Raw genomic sequence first — 13812 nt, 5'->3', positions numbered from 1 at the left:
CACCCAGAAATCACCCCTGTTCACACGTGGAGTCCCAGTTGCCAAGAGCTTAACATCCCAGCTTCTCGCTGCCTGGGGTGCACAGGAAGTCCTGGAACTTAAAGCAGTTTGACGTTGCTGAGGAGGGAAACAGGCTGGAGAGCTAGGAGCCCCCGGGCTGGGGCAGGACCTGCTTCCTATTCAGTGCCGCGGCTGTGATGCTGCCGGCCGCGGCTTCACGCTCCTCCCCACGGGGACTCTGAGGGAAGGTCTTTATTTCCTTGGCAAAGTGGCCTCCAAGTGAAAGATCAGACTTTAGAGAGAGCTGAAAAAGCAATTAACTTCACTCAAAGTGAAGGATATTGTTTTGTGCCACTGGACAATATTTTCCCCCCCCCAGAAAAAAATTACGCCCTCAAAAATCAACATTTGATTTAGTCTTTGTTCACTTTAAGAATGATGTGAGGTTAGGAACAGGCAACATGGGACTTTAGGAAAAAATATGATGCTGCTGAAAATAATTTTAAAGCTGGATATAGCTTTGCATTTGCTTTCTGGAAAGCCTGTACCAATTCACAATCCACCGGCAGTGTATGGAGAAGGTCTGGTTCTCTATAACCTTAGCAGCATTGAGAATTAAAATTTTAAAAACCTTCTTTTGATGGGTAAACATTGCTTTATTGTGTGTGCGTTTCTTTGTCTACAGTGGAATCTTTTTTCCTATGGTGATTAGCCATCTTATTTTTCATAGTAGATTTTTGTCTCAATTTTTTTTTCTCATTGCTTCATATGAGCTCTTTATGTAGTACAGTGAATGTCCTTGGATCACGTACAAGGATCTTTGTTCCCCACAATCTCAGGATCTAAGTCCCAGAAGTTACAAGGTTGCAGAAGAAAACCAAATTTGCTACAGCACAAAGACCCCCACTCCTGGGCTGCCCTCGTAAACTCTGCCCCCATTCTTCGTCCTTTCCACTCCACGCTGGTGTGTTTCCCCACCCTTCATCATTAGATTCGTGGGTTGCTCTGTTCCTGTTAGCCATGTATATGTATATGTATATGTTATAAACATTCTTGAGGATAATGGAAAACAATTTCAAATTTTGCCAAAGATGCAAAATTTCCTGAGGTTGATCAAAGTGATTATGGAGAATTATTTGAATCCCATGCAAGGCTGCTGGCAATTGAGAAGACAGCAGAATTCAGCCAGTTAACAATTATAGCGGAGAAAATCTACAAGACTGATGAAATGACAGGCACTTCAAAAGAGAGAGATTTGAATTTTAGAGGATTAAGACAGGCCATTGGGAAAATTGATGACGCCTTCAAATATTTTTTTTTTTTTGCAAAAATGTCCTCTTTATGATTGTGCTGTGAAAGTCAAACGTGAAATCGAGGATGTTGTACTGCACGATCAGACAATCTTGTCAGAAAAATTATGCCCGCCAAATCAACATTTGATTTATTCTTTGTTCGTTTGAAGAATTAAAAAAGAATTGCATTCACAGCCTACTCTGGATAAACATATGCCAAAACAAACTGTTTCATAATTTGTCACTTCTTTTTAAATATAAAGTCAAAAAATTCATTTCTTCCCATCTTTTTAAAAATGGATTTACTTTGTAGCCTTTTTTTTTTTAATCCCAATTTTCCTTGAATGATGAGGACCTTCGATACCACAATTTGATTTCTTTTCTAACGAGGATGTCTGCTTCCTTCTCTTCTGGTTCAAGGCACTGCAGGGTGCCCTGGTCCCGTCCCAGAGTTCCAGTGCAGGGGCCTTCTCCCCTGGTGGCCTTAGGGTACACGTGGGACCCCAGACATGAATTCATCTTTCCTAAGGACCAGTTTGATGTTCTCCTTGAAGAGGGAATTAGCTTTAATGTCTTAAAGAAATGGGACAAAAATGAAATTGAGTTTTTAGCAGGCGTTACGTTGCATTTTCAATATGCTCAAAAGGCTTTAGGACCCAGAGATGTTTGATACTTCTGTAGTTAAATCCATGGGTCTCTCTTCTTCCTAACTTTCCATCATTTGAGAGTTTTTTTAAAAAAGTTTATTCACATTTTGATTTTTTTAATTTAATTTTCAAAACCTCTCCAGTGTTTTTCTGGAGACAGGGTGAGGTGTGCTTCGCGGCCGAGGCTGAGTTGTGTAGAGAGGATCACACGATCTCAGTGGGATATGCTCGTGAGCTCGTCTCCTCTCTGCGGGTCGGCCCGTTGGCTGCTCTGTGGGTCAGCGGGGGCCCAGCTGAGCCTGACTCCGAGCTGGGGCTGGAATCAGGTCTGCTCCATGAGTCTCCATCCTCCTCAGAGCAGCAAGGTACCATGTTCGTTCCCTGCGGGTGGCATAAGCCTGAGAAGGCAGGCTGGTCGGACAAGTCCATTTCAAGCCTTTGCATCTGCTCCTGTGGCCCTGGCCAAAGCCAGCTCAATGGGCAAACCCGAAGTCAGGGTGGGGAGAAGTCACCCTGCCCTCCCTGAGGCCCTGGCACAGGAGTGGACGTGCATCGCACCGCGTGGATCCCACGAAGATGGAAATCCCATCTCCCAAGCTAGTCAGTTTCACTGGCGCTGTCTTGAAGAGCCACCTTTTTTCTTTAAATTATGGGCTGAGGGGAGCAAGGAGAAGGAGTGATTCTGTAGGGCTCCTCCAGCCCCCTTATCACAGGGCGGGCAGGACCGCTGGGGCAGCTGAAGCCCAAGATGATTCAGCGGCTGGAGCCTGGGGTCCCACAAGGCAATTCTCCATCCAAACAGCAGATCAGGGCACTGCACTTCTGGGTCTTTTGGGCAGTCATCCCAGATCACAGGTCAGCTGGGTGTGAACGCCTGGGACATGCACATGTGCGCGCACACGCACCCGCATGCACACCCACACGCGTGATGAGGTAGTTGTGTGCTGAGATCACAACGCTCCTCACAGCCGATAATGATAAGCGCGAATAAAGGCAGCGAACCTTCTCGCACTCTCCCTAAGTTCCGGGAGCTGTTTGAGCTCCTACACAGTGAGGCATGGTGGGGGGGAGGCTGAGCATTGATTACTTTCCACAAAGAGGCCGTTGTCCTAACCTTTTCCTTCTCTGTGTGATGATCAGCTGCTCCTCTCCCGTCCTCTCTGTCATTTAATAAGGATGGGGCAGGCAAGAGAAGATGCTGTAAAATCCAATTAACTCAGGCTTCAAAAGGCACGGTCTCCATGTGGTACCGGCTCGCATCACCACAAACAGTACTGAGGCTTCCCAGAGGCAGGTGCGCAGGGAGCAGGGCTGCTGGGAGCATCCAGACTCCCCAGGCTAAAAGCCCCAAGGTGAAGGTCATCCCAGCTGCTCTTGTGGGGAGTGGGAAGGAATGGGGGAGTGCAATGCACTGAGTGGGGCCTCAGGCAGCCCAGCCCTCCACCCTCAGCACCCCCAGCGCCCCCAGCTCCCCTCCCCCTGTTTTGACCAAACTCTCTGCTCTCAGTAAGTCAGAGTCTGTATCCCGCCAGCCTCAAAGGGAGGCTGTCCCCAGGTCTGCAGAATTGGTCCCAGGCCCTGTGCTGGCAGCCAAAACCCATCTCAGGCGAGTTGGGAGGAGAATACTTTGCTGCAGGCAGATGTTTCTGTTCTCAAGTGGAGACAGGGGACTGGAGCCTCGCTGTGTGCAGATGGGTGGGAGTGGAGAGGGAGCCTGTGGGGCTGGGAGCAGGATCAATGCAGATGGTGTCAGTCGGATGCAGTTGGGGCGGCAGACGAGTTTGATGATGCATGGTGTAAACCTTCCTCGGCACAGGAGTGTTTTCGGCTGTCTTGTGATGCCTCCCACCTCTCGCTGCTGTCCCTCCCCCATTTCATAATGGTTTCTTCTGGAGTTCAACCCCTGCCATCCCCCAGGACTCCAGCCCAGCCTGCGTGCCCCTCCTGACACCCAGGTCTCGTGATTCCTGGATGTCCCTGACCTCCCACAGCCTCCCTGCCAGCCTCCTCTGCAGGGGCCTCTGCTAGGAGCTCCTCCATCCTCCTCCAAACCCTCCCACCTCCACCATCTCGTGAGCTCCCATCGCTGCTTCCACTGAGGTCTCCCCACCACCGGCAGGAGTTTAAAACACACCCACAGATTCTTTGACACTCCAGCCACCGAGAAGATGGGTCTGTCCCCCTTCCTTTAAATCTGGGCCGATGTGTGACTGTTCCCCCCAAAAGGCACAAGTAACACTAGGTCAGAAAGGGCCAGATAACTTGGGACACTCACTTTTTGGATCCCTGAGCTACCATGTAAAGAGTTCAATTACCAGGACATGAGGAGACTCAGGTCCATGACGAGGCCACGCGCACATAACCCTGCAGAGCCAGCCAAGGTCCCAGCGGACAGCCAGCATCATCCACCAGACAGCTGACGACTCCCCTCCAGGTGATTCCAGCCTCCAGCAGGTAAGTAGCCCCAGCCACTGCATCTTCCTCTCTGAAGCCCCACATCACAGAGCAGAGACCAGCCATCCTGCCACGCCCTGTCCAAATTCCCACAGAGTCTCTGAGCGCAGTAGAAGGGTTGATTTAGGCCACTAGGTGTTGGGGTGGTTGGTCATGCGGCAATGGTAAGCGGGCCCGCGAGTAACTGCTGTTCTCGCTAGACCGCACCGCTCACCTTCGCGCCTCTCCAAGCTGGCCCAGAGAGGAGCTTCACATCTCAGAGCGCGCCCTGTACTTGCTGGGAACAGGAGGCAGCGGGGAGGGTGGGTGGTGGAGGAGGGTTGTCGTAAGACTGCCAGCTAAAGTACAGGGTGCCCAGTTAAATGTGGGTTCCAGAGAAAACAGTGACCAAATTCTAGTGTGAGTATATCCCATACAAGAACAGGGATATACTTATATGAAGTAAATTGTTCACCATTTATTTGAAATCCAAATTGTACTGGGTATCCTTGATTTTATTTGTAAAACCTGGAGACTCTGAAAAATAGAGGCCGATGTCCCTGGACACTCTTCCCAAGGTCCTGATACTCGGGGAGGTCACATTGCTTCTACACGGGGCCCCCAGCCGCGCCTGTGCTCAGGACACCCGTGCTTGTAACGCAGGCTCTGGGATCTCCAGCCGATGGGGACTCCCAGGACCTGGGGAAGCTGTCTGCAGGCGCCCCGATGATGGCTGCGGGCAGAGGAGGAAGCTGGCTCTGCCCAGAGGTTGGACTCCTTATTCAAGGTGAGGGCATACCCATTGTCTCTGGAACCAAACAGAGAGAAGCTGTCTGGGAGCTGCTCCTCGCCCCAGCAAGGTGCACCCCTCTTCCGGCTCCCGGAGCTCCCCGGAGAAAGCGGCGTGGGAGGGCTCCTCTTCCCCCAGCCAGCCGTCCCTTTCTGCCATCATCTGGGTTCATTATCTGGTAATGAAAGCCAGCTCGTTCTCAATGTGCCACCGTGTCTTCTGCTACATAATAGTGGCTGGAAGGGTCTCCAGCCTCTCTCTCAGTCCACGGTTCTCTTGTTGTACTTCTCGGTCCCAGCTCATCAGCCAGAGCCACAGTGACGAGTCAGTCCTCCCACCCTGCAGGGGTGCTGGTCCCAGGGAAGAGGGCCAGGAGGACAGCTTGGCCACGCGCCCCAGTCAGCCCTGTCGTCAGCAGCACATGCGGGGGCCTATGCTGTCCATTCACTCATTCATTCATTCATTCATTTTCTCATTCCACAAATATTTATTGAGTGCCTGGTACAATTCTAGTAGCTGCGGCCCAGAAGAACCTTGGAAAGTCCAATGACAACAGAAAAGTCATCAGAGAAATGGAGCCACGTGTCCTGATCCAAAGGGGAACCATCTGAGGAGCGTTGGAGACGTGTTCCCAGAGCAGCTACTAGGTTCCCGCAACACGTGTCCCCTGTCATCCTTATTACGAGGTAGGTATCAACAGCCCTTCACTCTGTTCTTTTTTCCCAACAGATTTTGGGGAAAAAAAAAAAGGATCAGGGTTTGGGGTAAAATGCAGCCTGGTGGGCGAGTGCAGCAACCACCCCCTTTCACACCCCTCCCACACCCCCTCCACACACACACACACACACGTGCACACACACACACACACACAGCTAAGGTCATGGCTCATAGACAATGAAAACATTTCTCATGGACCGACTCTAAAGTTGGTTTCAAAAAGTGAATTCCAAAATAAGATGTTCTGAATGATGGCTGCATCCTGGAATAAAAGTACAGCCTCCCAGGGCGACAATGTGAATGAGATGCCCTCATTCTGATGGAGGAGTTCTGGAATGTTCTTTCCAAAAACCTTTGTTACTTTCCACTCAGCCCTTGTGATCCCCACTGCTGGAGTTGCTGAGTCTGTCTCTAGTTTTTCTTTTTTTTTTTTTAGTGTTATATCTGGCTTTAATGGATTTTGTTGGGGGGTTGGATTTCGGGGGGTTAAGTATAAGTGGGAGGAACTGGCGGACCTCACGTCATCACCACCTTTCTGGACGTTCTGGAAGCTTTGGCCCTGGCCTCCCATCTGGCCCCGGAGTACAGCTGTCCTTGCGGGCCCTCTTGTGCTGCCTTTTTTTGGGGAAGCAGATGGAAACACACAGACGTCGCCGAATCTGTCCCTGGCATGTCGCCAGCATCCTCCCTTTTTTCTATCCTGTCACTTAAGTGTGTCTCTCTAGTTTGGTAAACAGTCACTCCGTTTGATCCGCGTTCAGCCCACCCTCTCTCCCTGCCTGTACAAATAATGTGGCAACATAAACACTGTTACCGGTGATCGTTTGCAATCTCCCTTCCATCACGTATGCTTTATTTATTTCTTAAAAAAAAAAGGGGGGGGGGGAAACTCTGGAGAATATCAGAGTGGGCTGTGTTTCTTTCTTCTGTCTGTAGAATTTCAGGAGGTTTGATAAAAAGTTCTGACAGCTGGCAAGCTAAGGCTGCTTTTAAGTGAGGCTTCCAAACTACCTCCTCAGATGGAGAACGGATTCAGGGCCGGTGTCTCAGGGAGGCAGGGGCTGCCCTCTCCCCGCGTGCTTGTCTTTCCGCCACGTGCGGGGCGGGCTCAGCCCAGCACAGCAGAGTGGCTTTGAAACGAAGCCAGTCCTTCACCATCTGGCCCTGATTGTAAACATGTGTATACAAAGTGAGCGTCACTTCAGCTAATTCGCGGGGGCCTGGCTGCTTCGCCGGCTGCTGCAGCTGTCCCCGGGGGTGGGGTGTGTGTGTGTGTGGGACAGAGCTGGGGGGGCCTCTGCAGGACAGCAGGGTGCCCAGGTGGACGGGCTTTCTTCCAGCAGAGTCTGCAGGGCGGCCGGAGAGAGGCTAGCCTTCAGACACCCAGATGGGGCATCACCCACCTGCGTCTCCTTAGAGCCGATGGCTTCATACCCGGCGCTCTGGCCGTCACTGCTCTGGTATTTAATCATGCTCCTTGCAGACCGTAACTACCCTCAAGGCAGGCCGTGCAACTCTCCTGTTTCTCCACGTCAGGAGACTTGCACTCGAGACTTATCATTGAATTAAAATAAATCCCCACCGGCAACTTCTTCTTCATGTCAGTGCAACAGCCTTTCTGCTCGTCTTGCGTAGATTCCCACTATTTCTGCCTTTGCTGGGCAGGCAGAGGGCTGAGTCCTCATTCCTCTGGGGCAGAGGATGCTCTGAATGAGTTCTCTTTGTCTCTCTTTGAGCCAGAAGTGCCAATCTCGGATGGCTCTCTCAGTCTCCCCAGGCCTTACTTTTATCATCTTTCCAATGGGATCATTACCCCCACATCTTCACACGCACCCTCCTAGGACTCCCGGCCCTGGTCCCCACAGGAAGATGGGATGAATGGTACAGACAGCTGAGTCCTGCCAACTGCCGGGCCCAATTAAGAGTGACAGCCACCACGGCGGACGCACTCAAAAGTCACCACGCTGGAGTCTTGTTGGCAGCTCCGTTCTTCCTGCAACCCCTGCAGCCGCTCTTGGAAAGCTGTGATGTGGTTTCACCTGGGAGGTGCGGTTGTTGTTTGGTTCCAGGAAACAGGGAACTGCTTCAAGGAGGATGATGCCCCCGAGACCAGGTGTCCCCCACCTCCCGGCCCCTCCCTTCTCAACCCAACTCCGCTGCCCAAAGGAGTGAGTGACACTTTTCCTCAGCTCCTCCCTCCCCTGCTCCTCCAACACACAACAGAATTAATTTTCTACATGTGTGGGGAAAAAATGTACTTTCCCAAACAGCCTAAGGGACATGAAAAGGAGAAAGCTAATTATCTCCTGTATTTTTTTTTCCATCTGGGAGAGTGGGAATCGGCAGGGCTGAGAGCAGCCCCAAGATGGGACCCTGGGTGCAGGGAGGCTGCCCCGGCTGGCATTTTGGGGAACGGGGGAGCCTGTGCATTCTGTCCCCAGAGCTGGCATCCAGAGTGTGTTGGCAGGACCCTGCTGCCACCAGGCAATCCCACAGGTGTGGCTCTGTCAAAGTCATGTCCACGACTGCTTCTGGTGAGCTGGTGCCACAGGGAGGCCGCTGAAATGTGACCGCTCGGGAGACCCTTCTCTGTCCTTCCAGAGCCTAAGAGGCAGGCAAGAGGGGAGGGCGGGGAGGAGGGAGGCTCAAAGGAGACCCTGTTGTGATTCCTGGGAAAAGGGGAAAGTGTGGAAGGCTGGCAACCCAACAACGCAAACCCTGAAGAATCAAAATGAGACAATTCCACTGTGTGACGCCCTCCCCGTGACAGACGCCTAATTAAAACTGGACGGAAACAGGCAAGAAAGCCACTTCATCTCGACAATATTTATTTGCCTGGCTAATTTAGGTGTCCAGGAATATGTGTGTGTGCGCGCATGCGTGTGTGTGTATTTTCCCGTTGGGTGAGTGTTTATAAAATCTTAATTAGGTTGTGCGTCTTGGAACAGAGATGGAAATAAGTTTTTTTTTTTTTTCCTATAATGGTCTCACTTCCCCGGGGGACATTAAAGCTCTACACACAATATTCTTCGAGCAGGGAAAGTAGTAATGGCCTTTGACGATGGGTTTCGGGAGCGGAGGGGGAAGAGTCTCTCTGATTCAATCACAGATGAATGCTTGATAGCTTACTTATTTTTTTAAATCAAATCCTCAAATTGGACTCAAAGCAGCTATTTATAACCTGTCAGGAGAAGCTGGCATTTCCATATCAATCTCATGTTGGATAAATTTTTAACGACCTTTAACGTGACAGATGAGCAGGGGCAGGAGGAACGCACCAGGTGTGCCCGTAGTGGGTGCGCAGGATTCGTGGGAAGGAATTGAATGAATGGTGGGCAGTGAGTCTGAGCCTCATGACATCTCCTGTCTTCTTTTCCCGTCTCTGGCAGCCCGGCTGAGTCCCACTCCTGGAACTAAGTTCCGATGCTATTCCTTTCCAGTGCGTTTAGGGGGAGCAGGGCGGGGGAAGGTCAAAAGGACAAGGTTGCATGAAGAGGACAAGTGAGCAGGAGGCTTGGTTTGGCTTAGATGATGACCTTGGGGCCATCAGATTGTCACTCCACAGAGGTGGCCCCTTGAAAGCAAGCTGACCGCCTGGACAGCATCACTTGCGTTCAGGAAACAGTGCCAGGAATGTGGACGGCCAGGATGCAAGGACCAGACTCAACCACCTGGGAGCCACATCTCCTCGGCTTGGTCTTTCTCAGGGATGGAGGCTAAGCCACCTGTTTTAGATGACCTCTCTGGAACCTCCCTATGGGCCCCCAGGGCCTGCAGATTGTGATGGAGGCTGAGATCTTCTGAGCAGCGTTGAGGGATTAGGGCTCACAATCAGGGCATGGTGTTGCTCTCCAGCCCTCAACTTTCTGATGAGCCGGGCCAGGCATGCCCGGACATCGCCTCCACCAGCAGCTCTCATGGTTTACTGCGCCTGCGCACCCCCTGTGCATCCTGTCAAAATGCAGAGTCCCATTCAGTGCGTCTGGGGCCTGAGATTCTGCCTTTCTGACAGTTCCCAGGTGAGGTTGAGGCTGCTGGTCCAAGCACCACACTTTGAGGAGCCAGGGTCTAGAGCCCAGAGCAGTGATTCCACATGACCCAGAGGACTTAAGATGTGGATTGCTGAACCCACCCCGGGGTTTCTAATCTACTAGGTCTGGGGGAAAGCCTGAGAATTTGCATTTCTAACAAGTGCCCAGGTGATGATGGTGGAGTCTGGAGGGGACAGTTCCACAGTCACTGGTCTCTAGGACTGAGACTTGCCCTGGGAGCTCAGGGACCAGCAGGGGCAATGAGACAGCGGCGGAGAGCACGGTGGACAACAGGTAACTGCCGAGCAGGTACACACCACGTGCTGCAGGTACCAGAGGAAGAGAAGCTGGAACTGGATTTTGAAGACTTCGTCAAGTTCAGGTAAGTGGGGAGGAAGGAGGTGGTCCAGGTGGAGGGAGCTTCCCGTGCAAGGCAGAAGGAGTAGGAAAGTGCGAGGATGTTCCGTGTGGAGCCACGTCCTCCCTCGCAGCTCTTTCTCCCCTTGTGAATTTCTCAGAGGGAGGGGCTGCCCTCCCTCTGCTGGGCCAGGACCTGCTCACCTGCGGCGGCACGGTTTTAGAACGCCTGGGAAACTTTTAATATCCTTGATGCCTCAGCCTCTCCCCCAGAGATTCTGAATTAATTGGTCTTGGGTGGGACTCAGATGTTAGGTTTTGTTTTGTGAGTTTTGGTTTAAATAAAGCTCCTCCAGAGATTCTTACACACAGACAGGGTTGAGTACCACTGGCCTAGACTCAAACATATTCCCGTTTGCCCAGCTGCAACTTGTTGGGCGTTCAGCAATGCATTGCCCCCCATCCCTTATTCATCACACCCCCTACAGCATCCCCCTCAAGAGCAGGTAGCTGAGCATCTGGTAAACATTTGCCCTGTCCCCTCCAGAGCAGGATGACCTACTTTGTTGCCCATGGCTTCGCTCGCACAGAGGGGCTCTTGGGACGGAGGGGCAGATGGAAATGTCAGCGTGTCTGCGTTGACACTGCATTTGAGTGTCACCCAAGCGCTTGTTTCTCTGTCAGATTCCGGTGCCGCTGCCACCAGGCACTTGCTGGGGAGATCAAAGCATCCGGCAGCATCCGGAGACATCCCGGGCTTCTGGCTGGCAAGTGCTGGCAGCTCTGGGCTGGGGCAAGATGGAGCCAGTGCACGGACTGTGTCGGCTTGAGTACAGACCCCACCTGCGACAGTCTTAGCTCACCGCGGGGCTTCCTTCACCTCCAGCGCCTGCTCCCCCAGCTACCAGCGAGCATGCCAGGTGCACGCCTGTCTTGCCCAAGCTGCCTGGGACGCGGACTGAGGTGCCGATCACTCTTATGGCTGTCTGTGGGCCTCATGACTGGACATCATTGTGAGGAAAGATGGGGCCACGTAAGATGAAGCAATCCTCTCTAAAAGGCTCCATCTTGATCGTTCCATCCTGCGGATCAGATACCCTGAAGGAGGCCCCAGGAAAAGCAAAGAGAGGCTGGGTTCCATCCCTTCTGTGGTGCAAGTGAGGGGATTTGGGAGGGATACTGAGTTGCCTTCTGATTCAGAGAGCCTTGGATGTCCCCTTGCGTCCTTGGGTCCCTCACATGCATCTTCTGGGGCTGGCAGACCAAGGAGGGGAACGGGCAGAAACCAAGCCTGCAAGATGCATCTGGCCTTGGGCACAAACAGGAGCACAGGTGTCCTTCTGAGAAGTGGCCGGGTGCGCTGCAAGTCCTCCGCTGCTGCCCAGTGTCGCCGGTGTTTATTAACCTTTCCTCCACACAGCAGAGAACATTGCGTCTCTCTGCACAAGCTTTTGAAGACCTTCAATTATTTAGTGTGGGCTCCCCTCCCCATCTCCCAGTAGGCACCGTTATTAACATCTCCCTGGTTGGATTTCTGAAAGAACAGTTTGTCTCATCTTGACAAGAGAGTTTCAGAGAAGCATGTGAACAGGATACACTTGGGCTCGGGTTTCCGCTCTGTCCTCCTCCCCCTCCCCCGGTTCCCTCTTTCCACTCCAACCAAACTTTAAGAGGCTCTATCAGGACCAAGGCCCCATGTTCACTCCTGGAAGGTTTGGGACACTTTTCTAGCCTTCTGGCCACCAGTCTTGGGGCTCAGAGAGACAGAGAGGAAAAGTTAGGCTACCAGGTAGGGGCTATTCTGGACATACGCAAGGATGCACTGATGGAAAGGGCAGCCAGGAGGGTCCCCTCCCTGGCAAATGGGAACACCACCCTCCATCTTCTCCCTCCTTCCTCTTTGTCCCCAGAGGGAGTGTGTGATCCCAGCCCCTGCAGGAAGTCATCTGGCTGGGCTCAGGAGGGTGGATGTGGATGGGTTTGTGGCAATGACAGGGGCGCTGCATCTTAGCCCTGCAGACCCAGGGTGCTGAGCACGACGCCTGCTCACGGCAGCAGGAGGCCCTGAGCCAGGGTCTGGAGCGGAAGATGCGTGCTGGGGTTGAAGCCGCAGATGCTGGCTCAGGCATTCGGCGTCAGCTGGGACGGGTGATCTCTAATAGCCCTCCCAGCCCTGAAAGCTTGGGCTTCTAAGCTTCTCAGAATGAGAAAGAATTGCCACGGCCTCCTAGTCCTCATCTTTGGAAGCTTCTAAGCAAAACACCTAGAGTTTGCAGAGGGAGGGAGCAGCAGTGGCGGCGTGGGCTTAAAGAACGGGTCCCTACTGCTTTCCTAGCCCAGTAACAGGCTCCCCGCCCTCCTCGCTCCCAGCACTGCTGCCCCGTGGTCGTGCACCTCGTCCCGGCTTCCTCGCACTGGCACTGCACCTGGCGGCCTCTGCTTGGGTCTTTCCAAGGTTCGCCTCGAACACCACAGCCTCCATGTTGCCTTGATAGCTTCCCTTCTGTCTCCTCTCCACGCCCTCCGGCCTCCTCCCTGGGCAGGAAGTAATCTTCCTTCTCACAATTCTTGGAACACTGTCACTACACTTTGTCATGGCACGCATCTATTTTTCCTTTTTATCCGAGTTATCTACCTGCATATCTTATATCATCTCCGCGCTGGCAAGCTTCCTAACGACGGAAGTCGTACCTCATCCGCCTTTATGGCCGCGCTACGCCCAGTCCTGCAAATGTTGATTGACTGAGCAGAAACTCAACCCGCTGACATTCCTGGGGATGCATGTCATCACGAGGAGGGCATTCATCTCTGCTTTGCTGGTGAAGTCGGGGGCCTCTCCTGGTCTAGGGGAGTTGGAGGGGTGAGACTCAGTCCTCTGAGTTGTCAATCAATGAGCAGCCGTTTCCTGTTACACATCACTGCGGATTGGTGCCAGGTGCTGGGGGTCCACACACACACGGACAGGATGCAGGTAGATGTCAGTCTCCACCTCCCAGCCGCTGGGAACTAACCTGATTTGGTGCAGCCAGAGTTGGTGATCAGAATCCCTTTGGCTGAACGGAAGCTCAGGAGCACATGTAAATCCTCGGTTGCATCATGGCATCACCTGACATCCGAATGGCCCAAAAAAGTCACGTGGCCAAGTTCAGACTCAGAGGGGTGGGGAAATATACTCCCCCCGCTGGGAGGGGGAGGCACTGCTAAGTCACCTGCAAAGAGCCAGATTATAGGATTCTGTTGGAAGGAGGGAGTGGAAAACGGGATGACAATCCATTTATATACACCCCCTGTTAAGAATTCAACTTGATCCCCCCAGAGCCCTTATCATTAATTCAACCCACCTACTTCCTGCGTTTATTGTGTGTGTGTGTCTCCATACTAGAACATACGCTCCACGAAGGTGAGAAGTGTTGTCTGAGGGGGTGGGTAGAGCTCAGTGGTAGAGCACGTGCTTAGCATGCATGGGGTCCTGGGTTCAACCCCCAGTACCGCCATTAAAATAAATAAATAAACAAAACTAATTACCTTCCCCCCAAAATAAAATG

Source organism: Camelus bactrianus, chromosome 16 (assembly GCF_048773025.1).
Source record: "Camelus bactrianus isolate YW-2024 breed Bactrian camel chromosome 16, ASM4877302v1, whole genome shotgun sequence".
In the NCBI taxonomy this organism is placed as follows: domain Eukaryota; kingdom Metazoa; phylum Chordata; class Mammalia; order Artiodactyla; family Camelidae; genus Camelus; species Camelus bactrianus.
This window is presented reverse-complemented; position numbering follows the sequence as displayed.